The following is a 20,511-nucleotide window of genomic DNA, read 5'->3' on the forward strand; positions in this document are numbered from 1 at the left end:
CTGTTATTTCAAACCTACCAAATCTAATGCTTCTGAAAACCAGTCTTGGCAGGTAGGTCCACAGTGCTCAGGAAGGTCCACGGTGAATTTCCTGGCTCTGCCTGCAGGCAAACGGGACATGCAGATACACTTGCAGGTCCTCATATTATAAGATCTCTGGGCAAGTAATTTGCTTTAGTGTACAGAGCTCCTAAGACCCTTGTCTCTATATAGAGACTAATGAGGTAAAACAAATTAAATGCAGCTGCCAAATAAGTGCTCTTCATCAGCAATTACCCTCAAGTCAAGTGATGACACTAGGACAAACTTTCACTAGCTTCCACACGTTGCATGCTGTGACAGAAGCAGAAGGCGGTTGTACCTTGTCATTCTTCCAAACTGAGCTCAGAGACTTGCCTTCTACATAGCTAGCTTTGTGAGAAGTCTGTATCACTGCATCCTTGGGATAACAGCTTTCCCCTGAAGTGCTGCTGCTTTGGTTTATGATCAGGTAGTACTAAAACCAAAGCAGGGTTTCACTTATCTTCTGCCTGTGTTAACATCCGTACCCTTGTACTTCAGTGGTAGGACAGAAGCATATAAAAGCAAAAGGCCTGTAAATGCACTATTTCCAGTTAATTCTGCCGTCTTCTGTTAGAGCGCCTGGGCACCTATGTACGCTCAAGTCAAGTTTAACAGTGCCCTCCTGATTGTGAGATCTCTTCATAACTACCAGCCCTTCAGTGAACCTCCACCGCCAGCGCCTGCTGAGAGCGCAGGTTTAAGCTGGCTGCTTAGACTGAAGCAGCTCTCGGGGAGCGAGGGCGGCCGGGCGGCCCCAGGCAGCGGCTGCGCTCCGGGAAGAGCCGGAGGCGAAGCCGCTCGCTCCCGGCCGCCGCTCCTGAGGAAGGTCGGGCTGCGGAGAAGGAAGAGAAGGAAGAGAAGGAAGAGAAGGAAGAGAAGGAGAAGTAGCCATCGCTGGCCGCGCTGGCTCCTGTGGCACCTGCCTGCGGGCCAGGGCGGGGCGGGGCGCAGCGCTGGCGGGCGGCGGGAGCAGCCAATCACGGCCCGGTTCGGCGGCGCCGGGCTCTCGCGAGAGCCTCCGAGTAAACATCCCCCCGCCGAAGCCCTCCTGCCACCCTCCTCCTCCTGCCATTAACGCGGAGGAGGGGGCCGTGCTCGCAGAGGCGCCGGCTGCAGGCAGCGAGCGAGGAGCCGGCGGGAGGGCGGCGCGGAGAGGTGAGTGCTGCGGGGAGCCGGCGCAGCCCTCCGACCTGGGGGCGCCCCTCGTCCCGGCTCTCCCCACGCCCCAGCAGCGGCGGCCGGAGGCGGGGGAGCAGCCTTCCCCTGGTGTGGTGCGGAGGGAGAAGGGACCCTGTCATTGGAAACTGGAAATCTCCCACTGCCTTCCCTCTCCTCCTTCCTCCCCCCCACCGTGAGGCAGCAGGAGCAGCCATAGCCGTAGAGTCTGAGGGACGACAGCCTTACCCCCGACTGCCGCACAGCCCGGGGAGGAGGCGGGAGGATCGGGGGTGGCTCCCGGCTTGGGAGCCGCCAGGGCAGTTTGCCCGCCTGCCTCCAGCGCGCTGCCCCTCGGGTGACTTTTCCCCCCCGCGGCCGAGCCGGCGGGCGGGCAGGAGCTGCCGCCTCCTGCCAGCGGCACAAGTTGCCCGAGTTCGCCCGTTTCCCCGGGGTGGGGTGCCCCGCCACGGTCGCCGCCGCCAGCCGCTCCATCCCCGCGGGGGGTGAGGGGGGGTGAGGGGGCACGGTTGTGCCAGCCGCCAGCTGGGCGGTTGGGCGCGGCGGGCTGAGGGGCTGGCGGTGGCGGGCAGCGGAGAGCCGGGCGTGCCCCCGGTGGGGTGACGGCGGCGGGGGGAGAGGTGGGCTCGGTGGGCAGGTTCGGCGTTTAAGTGGGCTGGGAGGCGGAGGCGGGCAGGTGCGGTGGAGGGTCAGGCTCCGGCGCGGCGGGGGCCATCCTGAGGCGGTACGGGGTGTACCCGCGGGAGACAAACGTGGCTTTCGGGGTTGAGGGTGTCCTGCCCCCTTTAAAAATAACTAAAGGGACAAAATTATTTCTGTAAGGCGCTTAAACAAACAAACAAAAAAACCCCAAACAAACAGAACCTCACAAGTTTCCACACTCAGATGAACAAGCCCGAAACGTGCTCTTGTGCCATTTCCCTGAGCCGAAGGAGTTCTGGATTGGGCCCGTAATTTGGCGGCTCGTGCTCTGTATCTTGAGGCAATTTACAGTGACTAAGATAAAAGTTATATGCAAAGAACTATGAGATGTCTTCCCTTTTTGTTGGGTTTTAATTAATTTGAAACGTCTTGGGTTAGAATAATAGAGTTCACACACATGCTAAAAGGCTGCTTCCACTGATGGTGCCTACCTGATTTCCTGTTGCAAAATCTAGAATAGGAATAAATGAGCCTTGATGTAGCCTCTGAATAAAAAGCAATGCGGAAGTTTGACTTTAAGAAACCTTTTTTTTTTTTATAGACTGTTTGGTGGGATGTATTCACGTTGTTTTGCTTTTACTTGCTCTTTGCCGAAGAGCAGTGACATTTATTTTGGAGACCACAGATGTTGGGCTTTGTCACGCCTGCTGATTCAGTGTTTTGAAGTCACTTGAAGTGCAGGGATTTTGTTTGTGAGCATATGTAATGCTAATAAATCTCACTGAATTGTTGTGTGTGTTCCATAAAAGATGCCTGAGTATACACAGTAATCTTAAAAACTGCTTTCATTCCTTATCCTTTAGGAATTTAGGGATAAAAGAGTATTAGTCTTAATTTTATTCAGCAGTTAACTGAAATACTAGCCCATAGGCTACTAACCTGAGAGGTGATGAGTGGTGGCCACACTCATTGCATGGGAACTCTTGTTACTATATCTAACAGAATTGATTCAGTTTTATCTTCTGTGCTATATGTAGACATGTTTTCCCGCTTTTGTTAGTAGTAGTCTTGGATTAGGAAAAGTCAAATTTGCATGGTTCTCTGGAACTGGAACTCAGCTGTTTTTCACATTGTACATGGCGTAGTATATGTTCAATTTAAATATTATTGCTTAACAGAGCTTAAAACAAATCTAAAATTAAACATTTTATTTTTCAAACATTTCAGGGAAAAGGAAACCCCCAAACCACTAGCTAAACAGAATTCAGAAGCAAATATTTACAGTAGACAGGTATCATGCTTTATTTCTTTCTGCCTTTTTTTGCAGAAAGTCCGTCTTTCTAAAAAAACAAACAACAAACCCACACCCTATCGTTAACTTGCAGTAGAGTTGGACCAAGCCCCTATGCTTTTCATGTGCAATGAGGGAATGTTGCCACGAGAACAGAAGTTTCGGATTTCTAACAAAAACTGGACCTGCTTGTGCAAGCTGACCTCTGGGGATCTGATCCTGTGCTTAGTGGAGTCCTTGGTGGGCCTCTCATGAATTGGAATGATATGGGATGGATTGGAGTGATACGGGATGGCACAATGAATGGAGTTCAGTGTATGCATAGCTTCTCACACATGTGGGTGAGGTTTGCCTAGCTGTGGTTTCTCAGGACTTATGTGTCGCCTCCTTTTGGCTCCTCTATCTGTGCGCCCCTGAAGCTTGAATGGTGGGTAGAAGTTTTTAATCATTTAAGTTACCTACTGTAGTTTGAGATCTCTCTTGAATCCTTTAGTGACCATAAGGAGCTTAGTCACAGTTTGTGAAGCACTGTCTTGTTCCACTGTATCTGTCTGGGCAGTGGGTTTGTCTTTGTTTTTAAAGCTTATCTTCTCCCTGTAAATTCAGTTTTCCTTCAGTCCATGATTACTCTAATCTAAAAATGTTCTTCTTCCCACCAAGTTTAAGCTGAGAGTTCGTTAAAATGTAAAGCCAATTGATAAACTTTGATATTTGTATTCTAGGAGATGCAGCGTAGACCTGTAAATTACAATGAAAGGAATTACTTCTCTGAATACAGTATTCATCAGCACAAAGACTACTAAGCTGATATTATATGGTAAATGGTTTGCTTTTAGTCCTCCAGAAAGAGGCTTTATGTGTCTTAGGGTAATGACAGTTGACATAAATCAAACATACTATTGTCCACAAAATCATTTAATCTTCTCTCGTTCGCAGATCATTTCAACATATAGCTGCACTTAGAGCAGACCTGCCATCAGTAGTAATTGCATTACTGTAGCATGAAAATGTGGGTTTGATAAATAACTGACCAAAGTCTAATGGGGTGGGTTGATGCAGGATTTCTCAAAGTCTGGTGACTAAATAACATCTTTTGATGTGCAGAAAGAAGTAACAGTGAGGGTAACACAATCTAATGTTACAGGGTATGAACTCAGAGAAGAGTTATTTGGTGTGTGGTATGAATTTGTGTGGTGAGCTGTGTTTAAGGTAGGGGATCTTTTCTTGAAGGATCACGTTAGTCTTTGCCAAACGCAGAAGAGTAGATTCCACCATTTGATTGGTGCGAAAAGCCCTGCAGCTCTACAGCCTAAAACCACAGAATAACTTTTGGCAGTCCCACTGCTCCTGCGTCTGCACGAGGAAACAATAGAACACTTTTATTTGACAACAATAAAAACAAAACAGAGACGGGGGGGGATATTAATTTATCAGGAAAAAAAAAACTTACTTTCCTTGTCATAAATAATTGGTCAGCGTGGGAAGCATTAAAATGGGAAGTTGTCATAGTTAATACTGTCTTTTAATTGTAAAATCAGGTAATCTTGTGAGGCATTAATATCTCAATACTTTGTAGAGATTAAAAAAGCAAAGGAAAACAGTGGATTGGGAATCTTTATGCTTCAAATGTATGGTTTTCTGATTTCTTGGTAATTTTGGCATCAGATTTTGCATTCTGGTTCAAACTGTAGATTTGGAACTTTGTTATGTATGTCTTAAATATTTATACCTACAAACTTGCAATTTGTTGGCTGGTGTGGTTTTATGAGAATTGCAACTGGATAGAATATGAAGAAAGCAGACACCTAGAATTTTAATGTAATAAACTTGCTTTGGAAGACTACTTATTTGATGAGATTTTCATTGTCAAAGGAACAGTTGTCGTCTTTACTTTTGCTAGTAAAAGGGAACAGTGGTTGATTAAAATGGTAGTCCCACAAGAGTGAGAATCTCCTGAAACAGTAAAAAGAGACAGCTAGTCACCTTTTAGTAACAAGGAACAGACAATATTAAGTAATAGTTTGGTGCAAACAGATTGAGTTTATCATACGTGGCAGAATAAATAGGAAGGAGGAAGTAAGAGGATAACTCAGATCTATATGGGGAGAGGAACGGTGTTTAGAGGAAGAGTGTTTATTGTATTGCAACTTATATTAGGTATGTCTCTCATGTTCCAGAGTTTGAGCCTGTGATCGCTTACATGCTGTAAAGGAGCTGCAGACTTAGCAAAGATCTTGGCATATTGGAATTTTTTAAATTTCCTTCCTCAGAAGTGGAAACAAAAAAACTTTTTGTTATCTTTGAACAGATGAAAGGTCGTGAGAACTTTTTCTATTATGTGTAATAAAGACAGCAGTTACAATTCTCTGAGAGTACTGTGTGTAATGTCGTAACAAGTAAGGCACTGCTAGTGCATTTATAAAATGTGCCAAGAAATTTTAGCAATTAAATCTTGTAGTAAAACAAAACCAAGCAAACCACCCTCAGACAAACAATTAGAAAACTTTAGTCAAGTGGGTACCTTACCAGAAATAAGTACTTTGTTTGGGGCCCTTTTTATGAGCCATTGTCATGCTTAAGTTGGGTGCAATTAAAATGATATGAGGTCGTGCTGAGCCATAGGAGTTACAAGTACAGTCAAGCTTCTGTATGCAGGAGTCTAAACTGGGGGCTAAGGAATGAAAGCCATAACTTTAGTAAGGCACGTGACTACCCTGAAGCTACTTCTAGGAAGGACACAACCAACAAAAAGTCGGTTGACAGAAGCAGCTTGATATGAGTGGGGAGCTGCATGTGCTTAGGGGACTCTCCTGGTTGTACAAGGCTAAGCTCCATCTCCCTGTCCCTGATGCAACAGAGACAACTTGTGCTCTACCGTGAACTTCTGTCAGCATCACTGAGAACCCACCCAGAGGACAGATCCTCTTCCTACCAGACCACTACCTGTTTGGGGGCTTTTGTGTCTGCTCTGTGGGAAAAGGATTTTCCAGGGACAGTGTTCATTTCCAAGATAGATTTGCTTCTGCCACGTGTGCAAACCTTAAATTTGCCAGCACTACTACCAGTCTGAGCTCAGTCATTAGTGGGGGATTGCTTAATAAAGTGGACTTTTCTCACAGAGCACTGTTTTCTACTTTGTTTTTTCTAGAATGAGTAGAGCTGAACCTAATAAAGAGGTCTGACTCAACTGCCATGTAACACCGGAACAGCTATAGCTTCACTTGGTAGAGCAGCTTGCAGGCTTAAGTGTTCCACTTCTTCCCATAAAACCCAAGAAAACCCCTTCCATTTCAGGAAAAAAAATCCCTTTTTCCAAATTAGCCAAGTAGGAATAGCAGACCTTAGTGCAATGGCATCAGACTCCTTTTGTCTTGCTTTGTATATTGGAAAAGTGTTTATCACAGATATTTCTTAAAAATTGTTTTAATTATTTTTTTGCAATGAATACTTGCATAATGTGTTCCCAGCCCTTCCCTCTCACTGGTGCCTTATAAGGGAGGTAATCAGAATGCCAGCCAAATATTAGCCTGATGATGAAAGAAGTGTTCCACTTAAAATGTCACTAATTTTTAGCATGCCGAGTCCTGTATGCAGAGGAAAGCTTATATTGGTAGCTCCACAGACAAAAGCATTGTACTGCATTGTTTAAAGGCAGCTGTTGCATCTTGAAGTTAAAGATAACTGGATTCTTCTGTTTTGTGGTATTTAGTGTTTGGCAGTGCAGGAAAGGAGAACAAATTCAATCACAAGGTAAGGATTCAATGGGAGTACCTATTTTTACAAACTGTAGAAGCTGAACACGGAGAATGAAGTCTGTTTAACAATAATTAAAAGTATAATTTAACAAGCTGTAACATCTGGAACTGTAAGGGAATTCTGTGTTCTGCATATGAGCTTCTCTGTGGGACACTAGGCAATCATACAGCAATGAAGGACACGGCTGTTACATGTTCCTAACAGCCAACTGTTAAAGCACATTCCTATTTAGTGGAGTAATGGCTTTTGGTTAACAGGTATTTGTGTAGCAGATACGCTTGGTGACACTTACTTACCAAGTAAGGTCATCTTATGGTGCGGATCGTAATAGTGGCATGTTTTGGAAAGCAGTTAAGTGCATCACAGCGAGTTCTGACTGTCAAGATAAGGTGAAAGAAAGGAGTTTTATCACTTCTGATGTCAATAACGTGTGTCTTTGGCATTGGGTTTTGTTGGTTTTGTTTGTGCTTGGTTAGTCTGCTGAAGTGGTAAAGAACTCTGAGCAAGTGAGTTGATATTCTTCATGACTGACTTGCCATATTTCACTTCTGTAAATCAAAAGTTTTGTTGCACCTAAAGAAAAATTCTCTAAGTTAAACTGCCTGCTTACAGTTTAAAATAATTTATTTCCTTAATGAAATTAGTTACAGCATGCATCTTGGTTTCTGCAAATGCTGTAGGAAAGGAGATGCATTCAAATTTATGGAGGGGGGAAATCAAAATAACCCTGATTATATTGTATATACAATTTCTAGTAAAGTCTTATTGTTTAATTTTTCCCCAATCTTAACAGGCATAGGTAACATCTTACAAGGTAATGACTAAGGACAGAAGCAAGGTTTATTGACACAGGAGTTCTTCATGAATTCAGCTCTCAAATATCTTGTGAGCAAAGTCTATAGATGATCATTTTATATTGAAGTCTATTAGAGAGGTTCTAGTATTATTGTATGGAGATTCTTTCCCTACTTTGTCCTTTTTATCTTTTCAGGGAGTTTCATTTAACAGAGAAGGAGAGTTCATATAAAATATGTATTATGTGAACATCTTAGCCCACTTGTACTCTGGATATGGTGACCTCACTGCTCAGTTGCCATTAGAAACTTTTCTGTGGGTTTTGGGGTTTTTTTTCTCCTTTACAAAAAACCAATTATGTTAAGAACACCTGGAATAATCTCCTGCAAACTGCTTATGCTTTGAATCATTCCAACTAGAAATTGAGTGACCCTAGTCAGGCAAAATGACAGTAGGATGAATAAAAAACTATAGAGCAGAGACTGTTTTGAAGTATTTGAAAAGCCCAAATTGCAGAATACAGGCATTACAACAGTCATTTAGTGATGAGAGGATAAGGGGATCCTCACAGGAGGAAATAAAAACATGCATGTGTAGTATTAAAAACTTGAATATAATTGGCCTTTAGTTTCTGCTGAAGGAGATACATGTGGAACTGAAGTCAAATAAAGCTCCCCCTGATGATACTCTGCTGAATCTGAGCATTAGAGCTGTCTCTGAGGTTGAGTTATACAAGCCAGGGAGCGGTTAGACAGCAGCAGAAGTTGAGGCTGTGGTTCTCAAGTCCAGTGAACCACAGACTACTGTCAAGCCACAGCGCACTCCCAGACCGTCATGCACCTTTGATTAAAAAAACCACTCCTGTCCCACTGTCACTGCTGACAGTGTCTGTGAACCACAGGTCGGAAATCACTAAGTCGTGATGAGCTGTGGTATTAGGAACAACCATCTTCAGAAATAGTTTCAGGTAAGAAAATGAATTACAGATAATTTATTATACAATTTTGAGAAGGACAGCTTTTAGGTGAAGGGAGATAAAGATCTGGAAAAAAACCCCAAAACTAGTTAATTTGGTTTGGAAGGTGAAGGGAGTAGAGAAGGGGATTCCTTCTTCCTGTTAAATCTTTTTCCTCTCCTTTCTCTCCATCTTTTTTTCATGAGCCAGTGACAAAGGGAAAAGAACAAAGTGGAGTGCGTTAGATTTTCAAGCTCTGCTGGCAAACCTTCAAAGAAATTGGAAAATTTTTTAGCTTCTTTCTTATGTCGCAGCATGCACCACTTCTTGACCAGCTTTAATTCTCAGTAATTAGCAGTGTTTACAGGGAACATTCATCCATTCCTTCAACAGGAAGGAACACACTGAAATCACTGTGAGCCCCAGGTGCACAAGGAAATGCGAAGCTGTCTCCAAAGATTTGAGGCCATGTAGCTAAGGTAGTGTTATAAGAGAACAAATGTGTAGGATGAAAACTTGGGTTTCAGCTGTGCTGGTGTGGTAGTAATATATGGAAGGCTGGAGCTGTCCAGGTGAGGATTATAATATATTTACCAGCTAATCAGTTTGAGCATGTAAATATTGGCATTTCCAGATGGGTGGTTACACTTGGGATGTAATTTAGATGTAAGTGAACTTGTAGCAAAGTTTTTCTTGTGACAGGAATGGTGATGTGTCCTCTTGTCTTTCAAGACTTACTGCTCTGGGCTTTCTCATGGCACGGAATGCAAAATGAATGCCGTACTGATACGATCAATCCCCCTGACGGTGTTGTGAATCTCAGACCGTGGATGTGTTAGTGGGCTAACTGGTATGTGGATATCCAAGCTGACTGAATGTATTGCAGCTCTAATCCCAACTCCTTTGATCAGTGTCAGTGGTGCTGATATTACTGCAGGGTGACTTAAAGGAACTTCCCACTTGGTTTTTCAGGAGGCATGAGAGTACAACCTGCCACGTTCCCTGCTATCACAGTGCCGCTTGCTCTGAGTTCTTACTGAAAGTCTAATCTCTGACAGCTATGGTTCATTCATAACTCCAAAGTCTTAGGCTCGTACTTGGATACCTTTAAGCCCCATTAATCCCAGAGGGCACCTGATTCATGTTAACTGTTTGCTTTTGCTCACAGACATGTAAACCAATTGTGTAGTGGCAGATGATAAAAGAAGAACAAATCCCTTTCAGTGTTCAGGAAAAATAGATGAACATTATACCATCCAAACTGGAGATAAGAGAATTTCACATGCCTGAATATACTGTGACTTACACCACTGATTTCAGCTGCTGCTGACAGCTGCTGCTGCAGTCTGGCTGCTGACAGAATGGCTTTACTGAACACCTTTGCTGGAAACTAGCAAAGAGGTTCCTTGGAGACTGCCAAAAATGCTGCTGCCTTCACCTTCGCTCGTCGGTAATACGCAGAACTCTGGCCATGGTGGGGATACAATGAAAAAATATGCTTGCCCATTATCTGTTTAATAACTTTCTGCTTTGTAAAATAATCCTTACAATCAAAAGCAACGTTTAGGAAAAAAAAATTAATAGATACACATCCTTTTTTTTTATGCATACTTTCAATCATTTCAAATGCAATGATCTGAAGAATAGTGGAAAATCAAAAATGGAAAAAGGAAGTAATTAGGAGGTAATTGGGGGGAAATTGTTATACTACAATAAAGATAAGTGATTTTAGCTAATTTTCTCTCAGCCCTTTTTATTAAACAAGCAGTGATATTTAGAAAGCCAATTTCAGTTTTGTTTACGGTCCAAGCTCAATTTCAGATTTTAACCCCTAGGCATGGGATGAGCCTGTGTTGGTAAGGGAGTAAAGGCTGCAAGAGAAGAATTATGATGACAATTTCGGTGATACTATTTCTCTTTTTAAAAAACAATACTGAGACCTGTTAGTGTTCTTTGTATCTTTTTTTTTTTTCCATGTAGAAACTCACTTTTGAGACTAGTCTTGACAGTACCTTTCTTATTTCTATTTGACCATAATTTTCTCAGTCTGAGAAATACAGCGTAAATGTGTTTTCTTGGTTCTTTTGCCTAAGTGCTCTGAAACAGTTGTGTCATCTTTAAAGAATGCTGCCATACAGACTAAGAGGATAAAAGCTTCTGTATTTTTACTTAGGATATTAGAGAGCAATAGTGAATCTGCATCTGCCTGCGTGCAGTTGAAAAATGCAGTTGCATGATGAAATTTTTGTCTGTCACTGTGGAATCTAAGTGCTTTCCATCCCTCTCTTTCCCTTGCCTGCCAAGGCAAGGCTGGATTTTACTGCAAAGATGTTGATTAAGTAAGGTCTGTCGTGTCCCCCCCCCCCCTTGAATCATAAAGTTAATCCTCTCCAGATATTGCAAACTAATAAACCACAGTAAGAGCAGTGCAGATTAAGGTCCATATTTGTCTTGGATGGAGGGCCAGACTTCTGTCTGGAACATCTGAATTGGTGCTTTGGGTGCAGCTTCCTTCTATTCAAAGGTGGTGATCGTCTTGTCAACATAGCATCTGATTTACAAGATGAAGTCACTTATAGAAGTAGGCTTCCATCATACATGTACATTTAGGGAGGGAAATAGGGGCTTTTTTGCTTGTGGTATAACAAGCGCTGCGCCTGCTTATGCTTTTCTCCCATCTTTTCTCTTCCATGGGTAGATCAGGGATGTAGTTTGTGCTTGACCAAGAGTGTAGGACTTTTAACGGAAATAAAATTTGGCTAACTGTACTTCTTACAAGGAAGCTGCACTAATGGCTTTCCAGATTAATGGGAAAGTCATTGTCAATGACTAATGTATGAATAAAATAAACACTTAAAAATTTCTTTGTAATTCTTGGCTTTCTTTGGTACCTTAGTCAATGCTACTTCTAAGCAAGAAACCTCTTTTGTTGATAGAATGCTAAATCTACTTCGCATATTGAATTTGGTCATATAATTCTCATCAACTTTGAGGGAGAGGGGACTGACAAAGGATAATCCAGCCTCTGTTGTGAATACCTAGGACGTTTTTGGAAGTGACAGGCAGAGTGAGGATATGTGAGGATCTTTTTATAAGTGCTCTTTCAAAATTGAAAGATCCAGTGCTCTTTGAGGTACTGACCACATTTGACCCTGCGTACTTCACAGCCATCATTCAGTCAGTTTAGCAGTTGTTTACTGAGCACCAAAATTCAGAAGGCCTTCATCTTCTTTGAATGAAACTCATTCTTTTGTCTCAGCTTGACATCTCTAAATTCACTGAGCAGCACCGACACCCTGATATTAAATGTGTTTATATTCAATTACTTTGCACCATCCAAATGCAACAAAGTTCAAATTAATTAATATAATCGACTGATTTTTCAAAACCATTGCTCTGAATTGTATTTGTGACATGTACAGACAGCTTTCCTTTCTAGCAAAAAAAAATAAATAAATTTGCTGGGATTTATATAGTGCTTTCTGGGGGTGTGGGGATTTATTATGAGAAATGACTATTGATGTTCATGATCAAAGACTTTGATCTCATATTATCTGTGTCTTCATAAAATTACTCTCTTTTTTTTTTTTAAAGCAGAGTTTAAAATAGTTGTTTTTTCTTTGTTTTCTAAGTTTTTGTTATTTGCTTCGTGCCCCTTTACTGGCAAGTGACTAGGCAAAAATTCTAATGATGTGAATCTTTGAAATTGAGGTGTTTATTCAAAGATACCTGATATCTCTATGCTAAATTTTCTTAAAGAAAAATACTTGGGAACTTATAAACTTTTGTTGGTTCCAGAAACTAGAAACGCAGTTAGTATGTGGGATGGGAATATTCCTGGTGTCTGCTCTCCTTTTGCATGGCTGTGGCGTGTTGGAAGTCAGCAGGTCTTGTTTTTTCCTACTGAGAAAGCATGGAGTTACATATATGATGTAAAGAAATACTTAGCTTAGTTCATATTTTGTGAAAACACACTGAGATACTTTCAGAAAAGATGCTTGGTAAAAGCAATTCGTGTTTTGAAAGAATATACTATTTTGAGGGAGGATAATTAATTTTCCCCACCTTATTCAGTCCTTGGCCTTTAGAATGGTATCAACAAAGGAAGTGACTCTTACAGATGCTTTTGATGTGGTTCCTAATTTATTGAAAGCTGGACTGGGATCCATTGACTCATTTCACGTAAGCCACCAAAGCGCTATTTCCAGTTATTGCCTGGACCAGGTCTTTGAGTTGAAAGATGCCTTCTCTGACTGCCAGCCATGCTTCACAAGAAACATAACAAACTTGCATTACAAATATCTCAACATTATAATTCATCCTTTGAAGTTTTGGCACTTGCTTGGCAAAGGATGTGTCCAAAGATGTATTTTTACCAAACACTATAGAGACAGTTTCAGATCTTCATCTTTTGTCTTCTGTGGAGAATATTTTTACAGTCTGTGAGGTGCCCAGAGTAAAAGGATATAAAAATGACAAGATGCTCAAACCACAATTGGATTCAAATTGTCTTAAGTTTGGGAGCTGGGTCTATCCACGTTATAGATGGTTGCCCAGTCCTCCTCCTCTGGAGACCCCAGTGCTCTGTGGTGGAGATGGGAATGGGGGAGGGATGCCACCTATTTTGTTTGCTTCATTTGGCCCTTGGAACATGTTTTAACTGTAAGCCACATCCATTTGCTGTAAGCCTACTATTTGATGAGGCTGCGTTTCTAAAAGGGCTTGAGAAACCTGTTAGTCATGGGCAACAGTTCCAGGCTTTTGCGATGATAAGGAGAAGCAAACTGCTAAATCCAAATATTAGTTCCAGGTACCCTCATCGCAATGAGAGTTGGCATTGTATCAGCTGCCAGGCAGGATTCATCTGCCTACTCTTGGGTGCTTAAAAGTTGCACATCCGAGCCAGTTAGTTGCCTTAACTGTCCTCTGTAGTCAGCGGAAATAAAAAAGCACTAGGAGGAGATGTTTGCCTCTACCTTCTGTGGGGGTGACTATTTTAGGACTCTGCCGCTACAGTTGGTAGAACAGAGGTGAACACATTTTTCAGGAGAAAAGATGAGTATAAGCAATGCCCCGGTGAACTTCCAGTTATGCAGCCTCAAATGCGTGTGTACGCTCTGATAACTGCTGTGTGACTTCTGAGTAGTTTCCTATGGCAGCTGAGATTTCAATAAGAATAAACTAAGGCTTTGCCTTAGTAAAATATCCCTGCAGGTGCGTGCAAAAATTTGTGAATTCACAGACTCCTTTTGTTTTGCGACATCATAGTCATAATCCATTTGTTTTTCTCCAGAAGAGCGTGAAGAATGTGCTTCCTCAATAACAGCTGTGAAAGCCCCAGGGCCTGGTGTAAACAGCAGCCTAAGTAGGCAGAGCTCCTCTGCAGTTGCGCCTCTGAAAAACCCTGGGCTCAGGTCAACTGAGCTTTTTTTCTATTTCCTGCTATAATTCTAGTTTTTCCTATAGTTCATTGTGCCACTTAATGTTAAAAATAGGATTCCATAAAACATTTTTATGTTCCTTAAGTGCACACATTTTATTTTTCAAACGTGTATCTATGTGAAGGCTTACCAGAGAAACAGCTTGCCTTTCCCCAGTGCTGACCTGATCTGACTGTAATACTAAATTCAAGGTAGGAGTCGGGACTAATGCTGCAATTCCATGTCTCAGCTGCAGTTCCATGTCTCAGCTCTTCCTTCAGGTTTCTGGCAGTTTCTGCAAATTACCCTTTGTGCTTCAGATGCTGGTATGGTGCTGCATAGTTGACTTTTTTAAAATTGTTTTTTATTTTGGTGGCTCTGAATAATTTTGTTGTGCATCACTTTTCCCATTTCTAAAATGAGGTTTAAATTTTCCTCATATTTTGAGTACTATATGTGGACAGTGCTGTGTCAGCCTATATGTTATCTTGTATATATTTGTACTACTAAGTGGCTGGAGTTGGAAGGGGTCTGTTCCCCAGGTTGCCGTAGATACTTGTTACAAGTCAGGGTTCTCTGGTCAAGATCTTCCTTTGCTCATACGCTTTCAAAGTCCTCCCAGGATTGAGCCTGGATTAATTTACTTTCCTTTGTAGTCAACAGTGATGCAATTGCTGACTTGCTATACCAAGATGATGTGCTTTATGTTTCAGTTTTGCAGAGTACCTTGAGATCTGGGTGGAAAATACTAAACGTAATTTAGCAAGACATAATTTGCTTGAAAGCTGGGAGGCAGGTACATCACATAGTGAAGCAGAATAAAGCTTGCAGCTCCAGTTCATTGGAAGATGAAGATGCTTTCTGGCATTATTAACATGAGGAATAACCCAAAGGAGAGGAAAGCAGCTTGAGGCTTGGTAACAAGCCCAAGAGATCTTTGTAGCTTTGGGCATGCTGGGAAGGGGAAGGGCACAGCTTCCCTCCCGGAGGCTGTCAGCAGAGCAGCTTCCCTGTGCTTTCAGGATTTGCTGAAATTTCAATAATTTATTTTATTACTGATTTACTTTGCAAAATTTGACTCAAGGGGATGAAAAAAAAAAGAAAAAAGAAGAGACTAGCCTCTAGATTTTGCTTCCATACCTGTGTGTTGTAGAATCACGGAATCATTTACATTGGAAAAGACCTTTAAGATCATTGAATCCAACTTCAAACCTAGCACTGCCAAGTCCCTGAGCACCACATCTATGCATCTTCTAAATGCCTCCAGGGATGGTGACTCCACCACTTCCCTGGGCAGCCTGTTCCAATGCTTGACAACACTTTCAGTGAAGAAATTTTTCCTAATACCCAATCTAAACCTCCCCTGGCACAACTTGAGGCCCTTCCTCTTGTCCTATCGCTTCTTGCTTGCGAGAAGAGACCAACCCCCACCTGGCTACATCCTCCTTTCAGGGAGTTGTAGAGAGTGAGAAGGTCTCCCCTCAGCATCCTTTTCTCCAGGCTAAACAGCCCCAGTTCCCTCAGCTGCTCCTCGTAAGACTTGTGCTCCAGACCCTTCACCAGCTTTGTTGCCCTTCTTTGGACACGCTCCAGCACCTCAATGTCTGTCTTGTAGTGAGGGGCCCAAAACTGAGCACAGCACTCGAGGTGCAATCTCACCATTGCTGAGTACAGGGGGACGATCACTTCCCTACTCCTGCTGGCCACACCATTTCCGACACAAGTCAGGATGTTGGCCTTATCTTAGACTTGGGGAGAGCAATGAAATTTTTATTGTGCATCTAGGCTAGGGAAGTAGGGCTCAATATCAATTGGGGCATAAGCTGTGGAGTAAAAAGTACTAGTTTTTGCACAAACCTTTTCTGACTGCCAGGGGTACTTCTAAAATAAGGGATTTTACTTGGTTTTATTTTTGTAAATGAGTGCAAGTTGAAGTGTATTTTAAGACTCAGTTGAAGAAATAATTAATCATCTGAGGAATCACAAGTGTCAATGTGTTTGATTCTGTACAAATACTACACTATTAGGCTCCCTTCTCTTTATTTTTTTTAGTGCTCTCTATATTTTCAGAAGTGAAGAGAATGTAGCAGAGCAGCTGTTTCCTAGTGATTTGTGAAATTGAGAAGTATTCTCTCTTACCCTGTGTTACATCAATGTGACAAACTACATTCCTGCTATTATGTGTGGCTTTACCAGGAAACTGGTAGAACTTTCCAAATGTTGTCCATTTATCAGTACTTTAAAAGGCAGCTGATTGATGTTATTTGCATATGAGCAACAGAATGTGTAAACATTGACTGGGGAATCATTCAAACGAATGCTTTCAGCTGGATTCACAATAGCAACATTTCGCCAAGCCTGAGCGTAGCTCAACTTGGAAATGTTATCGCCAAACTTGGCCACTTGCAGTATATTAATATTTAATTGTCTTTTCTATTGCCTTTTCTCATTTATTTTCCTCTAGTTTCTGAAGTGAGAATGAGACTTCAGACCCATCTTTGGAACAGTGAAAAACATCTCAGTTGCTTATCTTGCCACACACCCTTCCAAATCTACAATATACCAATTACTGCCTCTTCTACAGTTGACTGTAGTAGTTAACTGGTTGTCAGGTCTGATCAAATGGGCAGCTCTGAAGAGTGCAATAACAAGGAAGGGGCCATATGCCTCATAAGTTTTGGGGCCAGGTTAAATAATGAATATTCAGAATGCATTAATAAATAATTTTTTAAGACTTCTTTAGCATCTTTCTTCTGAAGAGCGCAGGTTCTTCGTGCCTATGAACTTATTAAGCTGCCTAACATGACCTGCTAGGTACAGGAATGATATGTTTGTTTTTATGCTAGGGTAACTGAGTCACACCCTCAGTACTTTTTTTTCTTTCTTTTTATTTGTAGGGTTTGTTCTTGCACATGGGAAATAAAATAGAATTGAGATCATCTGTTACTTAATGCGGTTTCCTGTGTTGTAGCTGCAAGAGCATCCTTCCTCTGTACGTACATCATCTGTAATTAGAAAAAGAAAACTCAAAATATTTATTACTTCAATGCTTGCATCATTGACAAATTCCAGGAATTTAATGTGGTTTTGTTTTCCAGAAAGATTTGTCTACCTCAAGTCACCATTAGAGGTTGTGTTAGGGATACCTTCCCTGGTAATTCTTCTGGTAGAGTTGTTGAGTAAAATGAGAGGACACACATTAACAAATGGGTGAGAAGTTAGAGTGAGCCTTAAGGTCCATGTTGCTGGTGTGTTAGTGTAGATCAGGTGCTAGGCTTTGCTCTAAGCCTTTGCTCTCGGCGTTCTTTGGGTGAGCATAAAACTTTTCAAATTCAAGCACAAATCATGTCTGTGTCTACTGCATAGCGTGTACTTCTGCTCCACATCAGCATTTCTATTTGAGCTTGCTTGTCCATGCTGGGCTTTGTTCAATGTACAAGAATCAAGCAGCACTCCAGGAGGAGCACTTGGTATGGCTTACGAAGCAAGCAGAAGCAGCATGTAGTACAAACCCTTCCTGGTGTTTATGAATGACCCTAGCATATGATACACCTTTCTATGGGATAGGTGTTCAGCTGTTCATCGTGGGTGGCCTCACCATAACCATTTTCATCAAAATCAAGTGAATTGTGTTCTATATTGTTGCAGCCTGAAATAAAGGGGCTGTGGAAAGTAATTATAGCCAGTGTTTTGAAAGCTTTGCAAAGCTGTCCTTTCCATCAGCCCATTTCCAAATGGAGCCAGCAAAAGTTGGTGCAAGAAGAATGTGATTCACTAGTGAGAGTTAACATTTATTTAAGTCATCACCATTAGACTCTGGGTTTTATGTTGTACCGTCTGATATAACTGGCCACTGTGAAAAGGGACAATCTTGTCCTCCCACTGCCACAAGTGTATCCAAACCCTACTTGGATGTAGCCCAAACTTGGGTGCCTGCAAAAGGGACAGTGCTGTTCTCCTGCTTGTACTCTGTACCTATCTGTGTTTCATTACTCCTCTTCCACTGAATTTAGCAGTTCTGTAGTTGGTACAAACCAACTTGCTGATTTTATGGAAGAATGGTCTCCTTTTTACAGGAGCATGGGGGTGGCTAGTAGCTTAGTTTTGTCAGGCTGTTGAGTTCACCTAGCTTGCCCGTGGCTGCGTTATTGGGAAAACTGTAGGAGTGCGTGGCCAGGACTGGAGGGATCAGCAAAGTGAGAGGGAGGAACCTCTGTCTCTAAGAAGCAATTCATAGACCTTCATTGACACTCCTTGAAACAGAACTTGGCAGCAGTGTCCAGCCTTTCTGTGTCAGGGCCTTGTGCATGGGGCCCATCCCTAGAAGGAAACTTTAGTGTTAAATAATATTTCTAAAGTGGAAATGAGGTCATTCTTCCTACAGGTTATTTGGGGTTTTTCTCTGGTTACTATTTATGGGAAATAGCTGGTTGTATCCAACTTGTCAAGCAATTCAGATCCCTGCCTTGGAGGACTTATTTGCCACTCGGCCAGTCTCCATCTTTACACATTGTTTGCACTAAACTGGTATTTCCATTCCAATTTCCTGCAGGTAACTCCACTTGTCTTTCTCTCTACTTGTAAGATAAAGAAATGGAGGCACAACGACACTTGGTGGCAATAGAGTCTCATGCCTTGAAAAGGAACAGTGAGAGCCATTCTGCAGGAACACGAGTCTTGCTTTTCTTTCTACTTTCCCGTAAAGCCCACACCTTTGTCTGAGGTGACCTGTGTTCCATGAAAAGTCTTGCCTGTTTTCTCAGTCAAGAGCGTGCTTAGCCCTTGGGACATGCTGCAAGACTGTTCTGTTCTGGAGGCTTTCTTGGTGGGAAAGGTTTGCTCCTAGAGAAGTTATCCTCTGTTATCTTATTCTTGCCATAATCAATTTCATCTTGAAAGCATATGAAACTGGACTCTTTAGGATTTATTATTTTTTTTTAATCTGGAAATTTGCCCATTCTTGCATGTTTAACTGTAGCACAGCAGCTACATGCAGCCTTAGTATCTTCTAGAAACGTAAGCAGATATCCTCTGTTCCTTTTTCCTCTTACTTTCTCTTGCAACTGGATGTAGCCAGAGCTTTTACTCACGCCCTGCTTTTGCATCTCTTGTCCTTTAACTAGGAAACCAGATAATAGAATCAAATCTCTAGGATTAATTTAAAGGAAAACACCACCCATTCTGAATGAGCTTTCCCAGGCTAAGACTGGAGAATGACCTTCCACAGAGAACTAATGCCCATCACAAACTCATCATCTTTCACCAAGGTGCAAATCTTGTATTTCCTTTTCTTTTTTGCCTTTTTCTTAACTTCCTAGAAGGGTAGATATGTGATTGTGTAGGAGGGATCATGTATATATACACATATCCATAACAAAGCACTCCTCTGGTTTCAGCCTTAGAGAAGATGAGCAGTTGGGACATTAAGCAATGGGCTGCAGGAGGACTCTCAGATTTCAGGAAGGGAAGGCTCTGTGAGTCTGCCACTGAAAGAGATGTTTTTCTCTATACTTAAACCTCTCAATCTCTGAAGGATAAGCCCCAGCTACCTGCTTCCAGTGTATTTTTGATCTCACTGATGTGTAGATTGATGCAGTGATACCTATGTCCTCAAAGCGATGTAAATGTTGAAATGCAAAAGCAGCAGTATTGACTGTTCTCCCCTAAACCTGTCTGATAATAAGGCAGAATGGTAATGCTTTCTCATTTCAGTTGTCCTTGTTATCACTGTAGGGATCAGATGTTGCCATTATGGTTCCTTCATGAAATAAGATTTCTTTCTCCGCCTCTGGTACTAATGGCTAGAGCTCCTGATGGTTTGGTGGTAAGAGGGAGTATGGCACAGCTCCATCCCAAATCTGCTTCCCAGCTTCAGGCACTCGGAAGATGGTACCATGTATTCCTCTTTTATGTCAAAAGACCGCACACGTCTTTTCATCTCTGTGTATCCTGGGCCTCATCACGGTAGTGTGCTTTATGTGCCAACAGCTGTCTCCTCCAAAAATCATAGTTAAAGAAATTAACTGTTGTAGTATTTGAATGGGCAAACGTCTGTTCTCCAGGATTGCATATACTAAGAAGATGCACTACCTGCATTTGCAGCTTTTTAAGGCCAGAGGGATCTGTTGTGCTTATTAACCCTGACTAGAGGCATTGCACAGGCCATAGCTGGTCATCGGTGTTCTGAATCTCATTTAGCGGTCAGCTCCTTTGCTGTCACAGACTTATCATGTGTAATTACTATACCTGATTTGATTGATGTGATCCAAAATGAGCCTAGCAAAAGTCAGAGATTCAAGCATACAGCAGTAAAAAGACAAACAAACTTAGTGCCCTCTTCTCCTCCCAGCATTCTCCAATGTAGAAGTTCCTTCTGGTTCCCAAAGGCAAATCCCCCCTCTGTTCCTGCTTCC

The 20,511-nt window shown here is 42.1% G+C and overlaps 1 protein-coding gene across 1 annotated transcript in view; it reads left to right on the top strand.

The window, feature by feature from the left end:
* Nucleotides 1-1,090: 1,090 nt before the first annotated feature.
* Nucleotides 1,091-20,511, top strand: part of STK38L (serine/threonine kinase 38 like) — a 51,197-nt gene continuing 31,776 nt past the window's right edge. Inside the window, exon 1 of the mRNA XM_075759278.1 lies at nucleotides 1,091-1,218. The gene's annotated coding sequence lies outside the window, so the exon portion shown is untranslated. The remainder of the gene's footprint in view (nucleotides 1,219-20,511) is intronic.

This window comes from Balearica regulorum, chromosome 1 (assembly GCF_011004875.1).
Source record: "Balearica regulorum gibbericeps isolate bBalReg1 chromosome 1, bBalReg1.pri, whole genome shotgun sequence".
Classification (NCBI taxonomy): Eukaryota; Metazoa; Chordata; class Aves; order Gruiformes; family Gruidae; genus Balearica; species Balearica regulorum.